Source organism: Populus euphratica, unplaced genomic scaffold (assembly GCF_000495115.2).
Source record: "Populus euphratica unplaced genomic scaffold, PopEup_1.0 scaffold683.1, whole genome shotgun sequence".
NCBI classification, from domain to species: domain Eukaryota; kingdom Viridiplantae; phylum Streptophyta; class Magnoliopsida; order Malpighiales; family Salicaceae; genus Populus; species Populus euphratica.
The window spans coordinates 83,429-95,228 of record NW_011500555.1 but is presented as its reverse complement, the minus strand read 5'-3'; positions in this window follow the sequence as shown (position 1 = coordinate 95,228).

Sequence of the window (11,800 nt, the reverse complement as noted above, 5' to 3'; positions counted from 1 at the left end):
ATATGACCCAATTACTGAATAGTGTTCCGGTTTGGATTGCACCGACATCTCTTTTCTAAGTTTGGCCATCTCTTTATCCTTGCAATTTAAGTTCTTCAAGTCATCAATCAATCCTTTCATTTATGTGATAGATCTGCATTAAAAATAGACATTTACCATAAATTATAGGTATCTTATATTATTAGATACATTATTATAAAACATATTTTAGTTAAGGAGTTATTGATACTTCAAGTGCAAAACAATGATATAAAACCATGATAAAAATGCACTTTTAAGTACTAATCAATTTACTCCTTGTAGAGGTAAAGCTAAAGTAGCACAAGATGGCAGTCCATTAAGGAGTGCTACTCAAAGCTCATTTACATTTCCATATTGTGATATTTGCAAATGGTTTCACGTTAGAGATTATAGGGTGACTATAAAGAATGTTTTATTTATAGGTAAGAGGGTTATCACTGGCGAATGTGTTCATATTTGAAGAAGGGATGTGATTTATGTGAAAAATATGGGCATTTCAGGAGAAATTGCCCAAATAGGACTTTGGCATCGAATCAATAGTGGTCAGAGATAATAGATAGGCCCGATAGAGAGTAGATGAAACCTACCGAGTCTAGAGTTGGTACAAGTAGGGTTCAAGTCAAGGATAGGGTAACAAGACTTGAGGTAGAGTATATTATATTGATTAAATTGTTGTTAGAGCCTTTTCAAATATGGTGGTAGGTATGATCATTGTAATACTTAGAAGGTGACATGATCAAAGAGTTGATGTCTTATCCCAAGTACAAGAATGTCAAAGTAATAAATAACTCGGCAAGGCCGAGGTAGAACCATAGAGAGTTGAATTATATAAATTACAAATAATAAAATGATTTTTGATGTTGGAAGAGAATTTTGAGATGTAATATTGATGGAAGGATTAAACAATGGTAAAACAGATGTCAAGGTTAGAGGATTCACTAATAGTATTTTAAATAAATATCATATAAACTTTTTTTATTACTAAACTAGAAACCACACATAAATAAGGTTCCAATCAGATAATTTATTGTTATTAGCTCATTATAAATTATTAACATGATCATATTAATCATTTTATCTAAGTAACACCATACTTATAAATATCATTGGGCATTCATGTTGCTAGCTTATATTAACAACAAATCAAATTCCTATAATAATAATGATATCGGCCGAAGACTATGAAGGACCAATCATTTGATGTACCAAGTGCTATACAACACAAATCTAGATTAACCATTTAATAAGCAAGGTATTAAGAATTAGTAAGATAAAAAGATAAAGCATGTTAATAACAATATTTCTGGATATAAACATTAAAGTTCATGTTGAGTTTATATTATACATATTCTAACACCATTAGAGAAATTTTTTCACCTTAACATAATAAACTTAGCTAAACATTAAGAAGAAGAAAAACATAAATAAACAATATAAGAAAATAAACATGATATAAGTTAACTAAGTATAGGAAAGGAAATGAAAGAGCATAAACAAGAGATTAATATAGTATGAAAGAAAACTTGAACATTACAAAAATATAAAGAAATAAAGTAAGAAAATGATTTTGATCTAAAAATTAATATATCTAAATACATGATAAATGCCTCTTTTTATAGGCTAAGATTCAGAACTATTGATTGGTTGAATAAGAAAATAGTTGGTGGCCAACCATTGATTTGGTGGCTGATTTTTGACATTAGTGGATGCTGGTTATTGATATTGTTAACCGGTTATTGATATTGTTGGCTGACTAAAACATCATTGCTAACATCAAAATTAGAGCCCCTTTATGGAAGTTATGGAAAATTGTATCAACTTTCCAACAAAAAAAAACAGAGCTCATTTGAACTTCTAGAACTCAAGATATGAGCTAAAACATGAATAGTGTCTGAGTTATAGGACAAATTCTGACTTCTTTATTGTTGCTAAGATTTGAACTTGAAAACAGCAGAATTGAGTCTTAGACTCCACATGAAAGTTGTAGGTCTATGTCTTACCTTTCCATCCATATAAAGTAGACCTAAATTCGAGATCTACAACTCTAGATATGATACAATTATCAAACAGTGTTCTAGTTTGGACTACATTAGCAAAACAGTGTTCTAGTTTGGACTACACTAGCAACTCTTTTATAAGTTTGGCCCTCTTTTTATCCTTGCAATTTCAATACTTAAACTCACCAATCAATCTTTTTATTTATGTGATAGACTTAGATTTAGAATGAACATTTACTATAAATTAAAAATATATTATATTATCAGACTTGTTAATATAAAATATGCTTTAGTTAGGGAATTTAATGATACTTTAGGTGTAATATGATAATATAAAACCTTAATGAGAATGTATTTTTAAGTACTAGTCAGAAGGGTTATACATTATTTAACCCAAGAGCGACGCACTCTTTTGTATCCTGTAAATTTGTCAATAAAGTGAATGTACATGTAAGAAAAATGGTGAGGGGGTTATTTATTAGTACACATTTAGGGGAGGAAATGGAAATAAAAGATGTTTACGAGGGGTTTACTATTTTGATAAAGAGTTATAAGTTAAGGGTAGATTTAATAGCACTAGATATGCTAGATTTTGATATAATTTTAGAGATGGCCTAGCTGAGCATGTATCTTGCTAAGATGGATTGTTATGCTAAGATAATTATTCTTAGAATATTAAATGGTAATGAGGTAGAATTTACAGGGAAGAGAAATGCGGTGTTTAATAAGTTGATTTTAATGATTACTACTAGAAAATTAATAATAAAATTGTGTGAGGCTTTCATTGCATATTTAAAGGATGTCCACAAGAGAGGAAAGAAGTTAAAAAAAATCCAGTAATACAAAAATATCCTGATGTATTTCCTAAGGAGTTACTAGGATCACCTCATAGATGAGAATTTGAGGTAACTATAAAGATGTTGTCAGGCACTATACCTATTTCCCAAGCCCCGTATAAAATAACTCTCGTTTAATTAATATTGTTAAAGGTATAACTACGAGAATTGTAAGAAAGGGACTTATGTGGCCCAATACTTCACCTTAGAGAGCCCTTTATTTTGTCCCTAAAGAACAAGGATGATACTCTTCAGCTTTGTATTGATTATAGGTAATCGAATAAGGTGACTGTTGACACGACTAAAAAATTGATGTCTTCTCTCAAGTGCAGGAGTGTCGAAGTAATAAATAACCCGGCAAGACCAGGGTCGAACCACAATGAGGTTAATTGTACAAATTATAAAAAACAATTATAAACAACAATAATATTAATAACAACAATAACTATAATAATAATAATAGTAGTAGTAGTATTAGTAGTACTAATAATAATAATAATAATATTAGTAGTACTAATAATAATAATAGTAGTAATAATAATAATAATAATAATAAAGAAAGAGAAGAAGAAGAAGAAGATGAGAACTTCGAGATGGAATATTAATGTAAAGATTAAACAATGATAAGAACTAATGTCAAGGTTAGAGGTTCCACTAATGATATGTCAAACAAGTATAGTATAAACTCTTATTATTCAATTGGAAACCACACACAAAGGAGGTTCCAATCGGATTATAGATTGTTAACATGATTACATTAGTCATCTTATTCAATTAATGCTAATACTTGTAAATTTCGTCAAGCATTCATGATTATAACTTATGTTAACAACAAATCAAGTTCCTTTCATAGCTCATGTGTCGGTTATACCATGCAATATGGGCTATGAAAGTGTCAAGCATTTGTTGTACCAAGTGTTATACAACATAAATCAAGATTAGTCATTTAACAAGCAAAGTATTAAAGAGTGAACAAGATAATAAATATAAAACATGTTAGTATCAAACATTAAAGTCCATATTAAGTTTACACTATACTTATTTCTTACACCATTAGTGTAGCCTTTTCACCTTGACATAATAAACTTATCTAGACATAATGAAAGAAAGAAAAATAAATAAACAAAATAAGAACATAAATAAGATAAGAGTTAACAAAGCAAAGGAAAGGAATTGAAAGGCATAAACTTGATATTAAGGAAAACAAAGCATAAATATTACAAAAAATACAAAGAGAGAAAGCAAAAGCATGATCTTGATCTGGAGACCAAGATGCCTAAATTCATGGCAAATGCCTCCTTTTATAGGCCAAAATTGGGAACTATTGATTTGATGAGTAATTGATGAGTGGGTGGCCAACTCTTGACATGGTGACAATCCTTATCTTCTTTTGTTTGCCCAAAACGTCATTGATAACGTCAACATTGAAGCCACTTGAAAACATGAAAGTTGAAGGCAATTGTCTCAGCTTTCTTGTGTAAACAATTAAGCTCATTTGGACTTCTAGAACTCCAGATATGGCTAAAATATTGAACAATGCTTGGGCTGGAGGATAGATTCGGGCTTCTTTGTTGTTGCAATATTTTGGACTTGAAAATGACCTTTTTAGATCTTGGGCTCCATATGAAAGTTGTAGGCCTATGTCTTACCTTTCCATCCATATAAAGTAGACCTAAATCTGAGATCTATAGCTCTAGATATGACCCAATTACAAAACAGTGTTCCGGTTTGAATTGCACCGACATCTCTTTTCTAAGTTTGGCCATCTATTTATCCTTTCAATTTCAGTTCTTAAATTCATCAATCAATCCTTTCATTTATGTGATAGACCTGTATTTAAAATGAACATTTACCATAAATTAAAGGTATCTTATATTATTAGATATATTATTATAAAACATGCTTTAGTTAAGGAGTTATTGATAATTCAAGTGCAAAATAATGATATAAAACCTTGAAATAAATCTTACCTTTTGACAATTTTCACAATTTTTACGGAATGCATGTGAGTCCTTGAATATGGTGGGCCAGTAAAATCCACTTTTTAAGATCTCTACAGTCCTCTTTTTTGATAATTCAAGTGCAAAATGATGATATAAAACCTTGATAAAAATACACTTTTAAGTACTAATCAATTGTAAAGAATAGATATTTGCTTCCTAGGATTGATTTATTTGATCAACTCAAGGAAGCACAAGTATTCTCAAATATAGATCTATGATCGGGGTATCATTAGTTAAAGATCAAGGATTAAGATATACAGAAGAAAACTTTTAAGACTTGTTATAACCATCACAAATTCCTATTAAAGCCATTTAGGCTAACTAATGTTGTAGTAATATTTATGGACTTAATGAATAGGGTTTTTAAGCCTTATTTGGATTAGTTTGTAGTAGTGTTTATAGATGACATCTTGATATACTTTTGTGAATTTAAATGGAGACTTCGAGAATAAATAAGTTATATCCCAAAATTGAGTAAGTGTGAATTTTAGTTGAATAAGGTGGTATTTTTTGGGACATGTGATATCAAAAAATGGTATATATGTTAACCTTAAGAATGTAGAAGTAGTTTTAAAATGGGAAAAAACTATAAATATACATAGTTTTTTTAGTCTAGTAGGATATTATGGAAGGTTTACAGATGGGTTTTTTATTATAGCCTCCTCGTTGACTAAAAACGAAGGAAGTCAGGTTTGAATGGTCAAAAGATTATGAAAGCTTCTAAAAATTAAGGAAGAGATTGACTTCAACTCCTATATTAATACTTCTAGAGGGACAAAAAAATTTATGGTTTATAATGATGGTCCCATTAAAGGTCTAGGTTGTGTGTCAATGCAACATGGTAGGGTAATTGCCTATATCTCTAGATAATTAAAGCCACATAAAATGAATTATTTTGGTATATGACTTGTATTTATCAGTTGTAGTGTTTACCTTGAGAACATAAAGGAATTATTTATATAAGACTCAAGTACAGATTTTCACCAATCATAAAAGTTTAAAATACTTTATGTCACAAAAAGAGTTAAATGCGAGGCAGGTAAGATAGATAGAGCTGATAAAAGATAATGATTGTATTATCAATTATTATCCTAGAAAAGCAAATATGGTAATTGATGCCCTGAGTCAATAGAATAAGAAAATGATTATTGGTGTATTAGCTAGAGACAAAAAGAAACTTCTATAATTCGCTAAGAACGGAGTATAGTTGAGTATAAGAATAAGGGGATCACTCTAGCAAAATTGATAGCACAACCATTATTGAGAAATATAATTTTGAGAAACTTGAAAAAGCGATAATAAGTTAGTAAAGACAAAAAGGATAATAAAGTCGGGAAAGAATTCATTGTTTGGTATATTGGAAAATGAAATGGTAACAAAAAGAAAAAGGATTTGTATACCAAATGATAGAGCTCTAAAAGAAGAAATTCTTAGTGGGGTACATGAGTCCAGACTTGCAGTTCATCCTAGATGTGCAAAATATATATGGATCGAAAAGAAAATTACTGATGGCCTAAGATGAAAAGAGAAACAGCTGAATATATAACAAAATATATAGTATGATAGTACGTAAAAGTGGAATATTAAGGACCTTCTGGAAAATTATAGCCTCTTTAGATTCTAAAATGGAAGTGAGATTATCACTATCAATTTTATCTCAGGTTTACCAAAAAGCAAGAAGGGTAATGATGTAGTTTAGGTGATTGTGGATCGATTAACTAAATCTACTTTGTTCTTATCGATGAGAATAAGTGATTATATTGATAAATTGACTAGATTGTATATTAATGAAATGGTTCAACTCCATAGGATTCCAATATTGATAATCTCTAATAAAGACCCACATATCACTTCAAGATTGTGGCCAAGTATACAACGTGTTTTAGGCACAAAGTTGGACTTAAATATTGTTTTTCATCAGCAGATAGATGGTTAGTCTAAAAGAACTATTCAAATCTTAGAAGATTTGTTAAGGTCCTGCATTCTAGAATTTGGGGGACACTTAAAAGAAAATTTATCATTAATGGAATTTTCATACAACAATAGTTACCAGGTTACTATCGGTATGGCTCCTTATGAAGCATTGTATGGAAGAAAATATTAAACTTCTATATGATGGGATGAAGTGGGTGAGAGGAAACTTCTAGGATCAGAATTAGTGCAGATAACTACTGATAAAGTGAGGTTAATACGGGAAAGGATGAAAGAAGCACAAGATGGATCAAAGAATTACACGAATAATCAAAAAAGACCATTGGAATTCATGGTAGTGGATAAAGTATTCCTAAAGGTTACATTATAGAAGACCATTGTTTGTTTCGGTATGAAAGGCAAATTAGCTCTCAAATATATTGGTCCTTTTAAAAGTATTGAGAGAATTGGTGTTATTACCTATTAGTTAGTATTGCCTTCATATTTGGCAAGGATGCATGACATATTCAATGTATCACTACTTCAGAAAGCAGAGTTGGATCAAGAGCATTGCCACAAGTTCCTATAGAGATCCAAGAAGATTTAACTATAGAGGTACAACTAATGAGAATCTTGAACCGAAGTATAAAGGAATTGAGGAATAAGAAGGTTCTTTTAATGAAAATATTATGGCAAAGTTCCAAAATTGAAGAAGAAACATAGGAAAGGGAGTCAAAAGTGATGAAAAAATATTCAAAACTATTTTCACAAAAAGGTATGAAACAAATTCCAAGGATAAGATTTTTATAAAGATGGGAGAATTGTAAACCCTTGGAATTGGTTATCATGAATGAATGAAATTGGTTATCATGAATGATAGGGAAACACATAAAACCAATTATTTGTTAAGTTGTTAAACCAAAATATGGTAGTTTTATCCCTAAACTTTCAGCACAAAACTAGACTTAAAAATGACATAATTTAAAATAAATTCCTTTATAAAAGTTGTAAATGTGGATGCTACCTTTCAAATACAACTAGTCTTGCTTAAATTGTAGTTACAAAACTCTAGGTATGGCATTAAAATTGAAGAAATGTCTAACTAGATGCTATTGGACAATTTCCATATGCTACTAAAATGGGTGTATTTTCATTTATAAATGGCAGAACTGAGTTCATCACCCTAAAAAAGTTGTATCATGTTGTCTTACTTTTATAAAGTGGTCAACCACACTTAAAACTGAGTTCTAAAACTCTAGTTATGATTGAATGATGTGCCATGAATGATTCGAAAATCGACAACAATGAATCTAATGAAAATGGATGAAGGATGGGTCTGGTTGTGTTGTTTTTCTTTTGGTGTTTAGGCTGGATTATAGTGATTTTAAGGTAAATAAAATGGAGGATAGACTAGAGTGATACTTTGATAAGTCGATCTGGATGCCACAAATATCAATCTAGGATTTTAATGCCACACTCTCTATGATTGAAGAGTGATAAATCAGGTGGGGTTCTTCACAAATCAATTTGGAAGAACAACTCTTAATTCTCTGAATTAAGTTCAAATCTTGGTCAAAAGTTTTGTATTACATATTCAGATGCCATATTTATAATTGGAACATCCCTCTATAGTTAGGAAAATTCAAAATGACAAAAATCAAACCCAAAAATTAGACTTTGACAAAGTAACCAGACAAATTAAACTAGCACACATTTTCTGACTTTAATTGAAACATAAACAGACCGAGTTTAAAATGGCTATAACTTCTTGCAAAAAAGTCCAATGCAATCATAATTGGACAATCTGGAAAGATCACATTCTGAACTCGAAATCCACCTAGATTAGTCTTGTTTTCACATGTAATGGATGATTTCAAATTCAGGTTCAAATTCATCTACTGTTCTGACGTAAACAGCATCAATTCCTTAACTTATTTGCATTATTAACCCAAATTCAAGTAGCCCAGCATCAAAAGAATCATTAAGGACTCTTCCCATCTTTAAGTTCCAATTGTAGGCAAATAAGCACCCCAGAACCAATTTGAAACTGATTGCTAATTTTTAACTCCGACGTAGCTTCAATCATTCAAATTTGACTCATCAAGGCCATTTGTAGTTGTTTCGCTCTCGCTCTTGTCATTGGACCATCTGAATCCTCTTGTATATTAGATTTAGCTTTACAAGATGGATTATCATTCCCATGATGCACATCATTGAAACATTGAATAATGTTTTGAGGGGATTAAATTGAATTAATAAAAAAATGATCAATCTCTACTTTTTGCTTGGAAATACCATTGATATAGAATTTGAAATTATTAAAATTATGTAAAAAATGAAAAATAATGTGTACATGTATGAAGGAATAAGAAATTTATTCTATATAGTAAGTTAAAATTTGGATATAATGAGAATTGGAATGAAGCTTTTGGTGTTAGTGAAATTACTGATGACATGTGAATCTTTATTGGTCCAGAAAAGGTTGTGATAGTAGGACAACAACAAGGTGTCACATCTAGAGTTTAAACACCAAGTAGGTATTCATGCACATTAGTCTTTTTTATTATATAATTTATTCTTGCCCTTTTCACTTTAATTGAAAAATCCTCTACTGAATGGTAAATGTAAAAAATATCTAGAGTTAATGTGATAATTATGCTCAAGGAAGAGATATATGACATGACCAAAAAATTGATGTCTTCTCCCAGTCGAAGTAATAAATAACCCGGAAAGACCGGGATTGAACTACAGGGAGGTTAATTGTATAAATTATAAACAATAATAATAGTAATAATAATAATAATAGTAGTAGTAGTAGTAGTAGTAATTTTAAAAGTGGTGGTGGTGGTGGTAAAGAAGGAAAAGAAAAGGAAGGAAAAATTGATGAGAACTTTGAGATGGAAGATTAATGTGAGGATCAAAAATGATAAAAAAAAAAACAAATGTCAAGGTGAGAGGATTACTAATGGTATTTTAAACAAATATAGTATAAACTCTTATTACTCAAATAGAAACCACACTCAAAGAAGGTTCCAATATATTATAAATTGTTAACATAAGTACATTAGTTATCTTATTTGAATAATGTTAATACTTGTAAATGTTGTAAGGTATTCATGATTATAACTTATGTTAACAACAAATCAGCATAGGTATCGGTTATACCATATAGTTTGTGCCATAAAAGTGTCAAGCATTTGTTGTACCAAGTGTTATACAACATAAATCTAGATTAGTCATTTAATAAGCAAAGTATTAAAGAGTGAATAAGATAATAAATACAAAACATGTTAGTATTAAACATTAAAGTCCATGTTCAATTTACACTATACTTATTCATACACCATTAGTGTAACCTTTTCACCTTGACATAATAACCTTAGCTAAATAAATGTCATTAATAACATCATAATTTGAAGCAGACCTCCACATGAAAGTTTTAAAAAATTATCTCAGCTTTCCAGAAAAACAAATTGAGGTCATTTAGGCTTCTAGAATTCAAGATATGGGCTGAACAATGAACAGTGTCTAGACTGCCAGATAGATTCGGACTTTTTTATTATTGCTACAATTTGGACTTGAAAACGGCCTTATTAAAACTAGACCTCCACATGAATGTTATAGGTCTATGTCTTACCTTTCTATCCATATAAAGTAGACCTAAATATGATATCTACAGCTCGAGATATGACCCAATTACTGAATAGTGTTCTAGTTTGAATTGCACTAGCATCTTTTTTCTAAGTGAGACCATCTCTTTGTCCTTTCAATTTCAATACTTAAACTCATTAATCAATTCTTTTATTTATTTGATAGGCTTGCATGTAATATGGACATTTACCACAAATTAAAAGCATCTTATATTATTAGATATGTTATTATAAAACATGTTTTAGTTGAGTTATTAATATTTCAAGTACAAAATGATGATATAAAACCTTGATAAAAATATACTTTTAAATACTGATCAATATATAAAGAAAATCAAGGATTATGTCGCTTTCATTATGGAAAGAAAGCTAATGATTATATTGCTTTCATGATGAATGAAAATCATTATCTGTTGCTTTCTTAATAAAAAAGCTAATGTATGTTGCTTCCATTATGGAAAGGAAGTCAATGATTATGTTGTTTTCATAACGAATAAAAGTCAATGTTTGTTACTTTTTTAATAAAGAAAGCCAATGTATTTTACTTCCATTATGGAAAGGAAGCCAATGATTATTTTACATTCATGAGTGAATGAAAACTAATATTTGATCTTTCTTAGGAAAAAGAAAGTCAATGCATGTTATTTCTAAAATAAGAAGGATTTCAAGGATTTTATGGTTGCCTAGGACGGAAGTCAAGGATGATTATTTTCATAGTTAGAAACGATAATAATGAAGTGATTTATTTACTAATATGGAATGGTGTTACAACTAAAATGGTAATTAAATGAAGATTATCAAATAAAAATAAAAGTTTGCAAATAAAAATTTTAATGATAACTAGCTATAATTGTGAGTCTTAATTTTGTATTATATTGATATTATTTATAAAAAGAAGTTATGAACTAATTGTTATTGTATTGTTGTGAATATATAGATCCATCATAAACCACAGGGCAGGGTTAATTTATTTTTTAGAGGTTATTTTATTATCTTAGATATATTTTGTAATCTTATTGTTCATGTGTAATTAATAGAATCTTTTATGTTAATCATGAAATTAATCATTACACACACACACATTATTTGTCTATGCTTCTTTCATTGTGAATCTTTGTCTATATTGATTGATAAATAGTGAAAATCGAAAGAATGGGAGATTTAAGTAGTGTTAAGGTGGGATATAATCCTGGATGGTTGGACTATGTAAATAAAACATCATTAATAACATCATAATTTGAATCAGACCTCTATATGAAAGTTTTAGGAAATTATCTCAGCTTTCCAGAAGAAAAAAATTGAGGTCATTTGGGCTTCTAAAACTCAAGATATGGGCTGAACACTGAACAGTGTCTAGACTGTAGAACAGATTCGGACTTCTT